We start from the raw sequence: 5970 nt of genomic DNA, 5'->3' as shown, positions 1-5970 counted from the left end.
AATAATTTCATTTCTTTAATGGGTAGGTTCTTAGGTTTAGTTCGTATTCAACTCCCATTCTTTTGTTCGAGGCGGGTCACGAGTTCGTGTTTCGTTTAAGTCCTTGTATCTAGCTTACACCTTTATTATTATTATTATTATTATTGTTATTATTATACATATAATAAACATTCTCCAACCACCCAACCCCTAACCTTATCTTCTTCCTCCCTTCTCTCTCATTCACGGTAGCCACCCCTGCCCCCCTCCTTCTTCACCACCTCCGGTGATGGTAACACAACGAGAGAAAGAGGCCGAGTTTGGTTTGCATAGGAAAAAGGGTTGCCGGCTAACCATTCGCTCACAACTAATTCGCTTGTCGAACAATTCGCATCAACAATTCGCATTAAAGAATTCGCATGGTAGGAATTCGCATGCCAAGAATTCGCATGCCGTGCGATTTCTTTTCCGGCAAACCATTCGCACGCCGCATACGGGGTTTAATCAGACCTGGTTTGGGTTTAATTTCGTCGTTAGCATAGGAAAAAGGGTCGCCGACCAACCATTCGCTCACAACTAATTCGCTTGTCGAGCAATTCGCCTCAACAATTCGCGTTAAAGAATTCGCATGCCAAGAATTCGCATGGCAGGAATTCGCATGCCAAGAATTCGCATGTCGTGCGGTTTCTTTTCAGGCAAACCATTCGCACGCCGCATACGGGGTTTAATCAAACCTGGTTTGGGTTTAATTTTGTCACACCGATTCAGTTGGGTTGGGATCTGGTTCAATCAATTCGCGCCTCGGTTTTCTGGGGTTCCGACTGTACTCCGGCCGTCCGTGAGTACTCACCAATGTACTGACAGGGATAGGGTTTGGGTTCGGGTGCAGGTATCCCGTCTGACCAGTGGCAGCGGGTTTCGTTCACGCCGCCGTACAGGAACAGTGGCCGCTTGAGGTTCGGATTCAAGACCCACCCGGGTCAGTCCGGGCTCTGTTTGGTTCCGAACAACAACATTACACTCGACTCGGATTCGGGTTCTTTTAGTTTGTTTTGCTAGATTTGAACTCGTTGCTAATTTATTTTACACCTGTACTATGTTACTCTTATAATACTAGAATCCATTGTTACAGATTTGTGTTGAGTTCATAAACCGAAAGATCTATCTTTCATATTTGGTTTGGTTGGTTTTTTGTTACAACTTTCAAATTCTGTTTGTTCGCTTGTTATTAATCTTAACAACAAGAAAATGAAATGGAAACGAATATAATATTTACCTTACAGATTTGATTAAACTAGATCCTGGATGTAACGGAATGGTGTGCACAGGAGGTTTGTGTGTGTTTGGATGTGTGTTTGATAATGATTGGGAGGATGATGGAATGATGAGGATAAGGGTGGAAATTAGGGTTTAGGGGTTTAAATAGGCTAACCCCAAAGGTTTTTAAGCCCAAAATATGTTTAAGTTCACTAATCTTAATAATCTCATCCCTTCTTAACATTTAATTAATTTAATCCAACGCCACTCTACACGATGACTAAAATAACTTGTAATACTTTATTTTTTGTCGCAACGAGAACGTTACAAGTCTCTCCCCCTTAAAAAGGTTTCGTCCCCGAAACCTGCTTAATCCTTATGAGAACGAACGCTCATTGTATTTACTACCATTCTAGAACCATCTTAGTTTCCTAGATTACCGGTTCACCCTTTTTACTCTCGACCTTGCAGTCACCGAGTTGTAACAACTCGGGTATTTCCACATGCAACTTATATCTATAACCTGACCCGTCTTAGGATTGGGAAATTTTTACAAGGAATGTATCACGTTTATCGAGGAAATTCTATACAATTTATATTTATTTATTATATCTATTTAATATATATAAAACTTTGGAAAATATTCATTTTTAACCCAAAACATAGACTTTAACCCTTTATTATATCCATCTTCAATTTTCAACGACTTAACAACCTAAACCATGAACCCGTTTAGATTAGTTGAGCCTCAAATAACGATCTAAACTCGGAATGAATCTTGATTTTGATTGTTCTTGCCATTATCGTCCTAACCGTCACACTTAATTAAGAAACAGGATCACAGAAGGATACGAATTGATTTATTAACCAAACCGCCTAAACCCAAAAATCAATTATATACTTAGGATCGCTCATAACTCAATTAATCTCTTCTGCACTTCCTTCACAACCCGACGAACAGAAGCCCCATATTTAATTTAATTATCGTTGTCTCGTTAAGCCGTTCGTCCTCCTCCTTGCCGAACGTTGTTACTTCGCAATTAACCAGTGTCTAATCAACGATTCAGGTAATTAAAGCATACATCTGGTTCGTCTAACATCATATAAACTTAACCCTAACGTTAATTGAATTAACATTGAACGGATTGATCGATTGTGTGAATTAGGGTTTATAATCAAAATTGGGATTAATTATTTTCTATATATAATTAATTGTTTACAAACATAACTCAACTGACACACCAGCACAGTTGGCTGGTGTGTGTGTGTGTTAAAACTCTGGCCGGCTCCCACGCAAGTTCGAGTCCCAGCAGCCCATATTTTTTTGGTATTCTTTTATTTAATAGTTTTTAGCTTGTTTTAATTATTTAAATATATTACAAGTAAGATTAATTATCAAATAAACAATATTTTATTAAAACCGACGTAATAAGAGTTAAACTTTTTATGTCAAATAATCTCGTTACAAGTTTTCGTATATGTATATATATATACATATATATACACACACACACACACATATATATGTATCTTATTATTAATAATAAATCATTATTTTGTTATATTAAAAACCGACACTAATATTGATGTTCTCGTTGTAAAAACGTCTTTATAAATTCGCTCGTGTTTATATAAATATATATATATATATATACACGTATATATGTACGTATTATTTTTAAAAACAAAATTATAATAAACATATTAAAACATATTAAGGTGTTAATTATATTTTTACCATCGAGTTTCGTTAAGGATTCTAAAATATAAATTTTATAATAATTATATATTTAAACGTTTATTATTATAATAGGTCTCAATTCATATTTATTTAAACTAATTATGCGTAAAACCCGATTTTTGGACAATAATGATTTTATAATTGAATAATAATAATAATCTTTAGAGTGCAATCGTTCAATCCATAACATACCAACCATAATTGTAACTTAATCCAGATCAAAATCCTAAATTCATTATACGTAATACATCATTTATAATTCGTTCATAATATTATATCATTTAATTAGGATTCTTGTCGGTAATTCTTGAAGATCGTGATTATCGCTTTCTTGTCGTAATCATTCTCGTTTGGCTTATCCGATCAGGTGAATTTTATCATTCCCCAATTTTACTCGATTTTCATAAACGTTTTGGGGACATATGCGTATATAATACTATACATACATACCAATATATACATACATATCAAAAATAGCAAACGCGTAATTGTGTGTGATTAATCAAATCTATTTGTTATGTGCTTATGTGTTATTGTATTCATTCGTTTGACATATTTCCTTGGAGAGGGTTCTCATTCTATTGACCACCGTCCGATTCGCTTGGCAACGGTCTTGTTATTCTTATTTGCTCATGGTTGATTTATTGGTGCCCAATTCGCTTGGCAATGGTTTAGTCGACAACTTACTTGCTTATAGTTTGATTTCATTGCCGTATTTATTACGTTTTGCTTATTTATTATGTTATCCTTATTTTATTGCAAAACTAGTGGTAAACTCTCTCAACATGTGTTGTTGATCAAAACTCCATTTTCTATGCATATGCAGGTTGCCTGAGTTGAAGAATGGACACTTAGAAAGACCTTAGGGTTATATTGAAGAAAAAACTTAAATTTAATTGATTGTATTTATTTATTTGAATTGTATTGTTTTATTTGAATATTGTGTATTATTTGAATTAAATAATTAATTAGATATTGTCACATTTTATAATTGATAGTATCTTCGAGCTGTGAGCAATCGGATCACGCCCCGGCATTTCCGCCTTAGGTTGGGGTGTGACACGAGTGGTGTTCATGAGTGTTAGCTGTTCTAGGTAGCTTGCCCATGAAGCCCTCGATGCCATGCTTCTTGTCCTAACTTAACAAGTCTCGTCTCGTCTCGTTAAGAAGCAGTGTATTATACTGTTCTAACACTACTGTTTACCTTAAATTCTAAGGTCACGCATCACCTGACTGCCGTTCACAAAGATCCATTCATATCATAATTCAATCCATAATCATCACATTCAAACATAAGTCTAAGTTTCAAATTCAAACAGTAAGCACAAAGTCTTTAAAGTCATACTTAACATAATACTTAAACAAAACGACCCAACCTTCTTGAATGCTCCCCTCTACTGTGATCAAGTAACCAGTAGCTCTAGGCATTCTTCTTACCTCCATTTCTCATCTTCGGCTTCTTGCATTCCTTCGCCTCATGACCACCAGCTCCACAATTGAAACATTTATGGTTGTTCTTGCATTCCCATGAGAAATGTCCTGCTTTCCCGCATCTGTAGCACGAGTTTGAACCAGCTTTGCACTCTCCGAGATGCAATTTGCCACACACCTTGCATGGCTCTTTCCCCTCCATCTGATGATTCTTCTCCCCCGCATTATCCACATTATCAATAAGCCGTTTAGCGGGAGCGGTTCCTTTCTTTTCTTCCTTCTCTTCCACCTCCACAGCATCCACAACCATCTTTGCTAGATCGACGGCGGAGTCGAATGTGGCAGGTTTGCTGGTTTTGACTAAGGTGCAGACAGTCTGCGGGAGTCCCCTGACATAACACTTGATTCTCTTGGCTTCAGTATTCACCATCTCAGGCACGAGTCTGGACATACGGTTAAACTCAGTAGTGTACTCACGGTGTGTCATTTTCCCTGCTTCAAGTTCAGAAACTTCATCTCTGCCCTTTCAACTTCAGCATCAACATAGAACTTCTTCATTACCATCTCTCTCAGATCCTCCCACTTCATGGCCTTGATTTCAGCAGCAGTCTTTCTTTGTTCAACAATTTTCCACCAGTACCAGTCAGCTGAGGTGGGTCACAACCTTTGAAGGTTCTGTAGTTGCAACCACCTCGGCCTCTCTTACCGTCATTAACCTTCACACAACGATCTTCACTTGATGCCTCAACCTCAGTCTCAATATCCTCCTTACTACTCTCCTCAGTCTTCTCAACAGTCTTAGTACGGCTTTCGGTAGACTTGTCTGATTGGAGATTCTTCACTGCAGTAGCAACAGCTTGAGAAATCGTAGCTTGAATAGCATGATCGAGCTGATACTCTTCTTCACGTACAATCGAGCTTCTGTCTTCACTAGGTTTGGAAATCGGTTCTTTAGAGGGTACTCGGTTAACGCGTGGCCTACCACGGCGTCCCTTGCGTCCTCCTTGTCCAGCAGTCTTAGTACCAGCCATCTATTGTAAAGGAAAAACACAAACATCGTCACGTGAGGAACTATTTAGTACAAGGATAGTAAGGCTGTAGGTAATAATAGTGGCCAGCTGGGATTAGCTGCTCACGTTTCTTTCCGAGTTCTATACACTTCCTTTTGTAAGTCTACTTGTGCTTGGTTCTACTTAAGCAGTTGGAAAATCAAGCATTTCAAATATAAACAAGCAATCCTACTTCTAACTATTCATATAACTTTCTTACTTATCCCTACGTTATACGTAAGGAAATTTACGTATTTAGCTTGCCTGAGTAGCATACGGCTATCCATAATGTCTTTCTTCTTCGGTCCCATTCTCTGTTTGAGTCTAAGCATGTAAGGATGCCTAAATCTCTCAAACTTTTGCTCTGATACCAACTTGTAAGGCCCGGTGCCCGGTAGCCTTACATTCGGTGTTGGATTTACTCATAAACATAGTTTGTTACAGCGGAAGTCTATACAAATCGCAACGGAAATTTAAAATTTTTATATGACAACCTTATTCTCTAACTATTCT

Source organism: Bidens hawaiensis, unplaced genomic scaffold (genome assembly GCF_021521415.1).
Source record: "Bidens hawaiensis isolate Kalapana, Puna unplaced genomic scaffold, B.hawaiensis_p1.1 tig00020328_1, whole genome shotgun sequence".
NCBI classification, from domain to species: Eukaryota; Viridiplantae; Streptophyta; class Magnoliopsida; order Asterales; family Asteraceae; genus Bidens; species Bidens hawaiensis.
Note: the sequence above shows the minus strand (reverse complement) of the source record.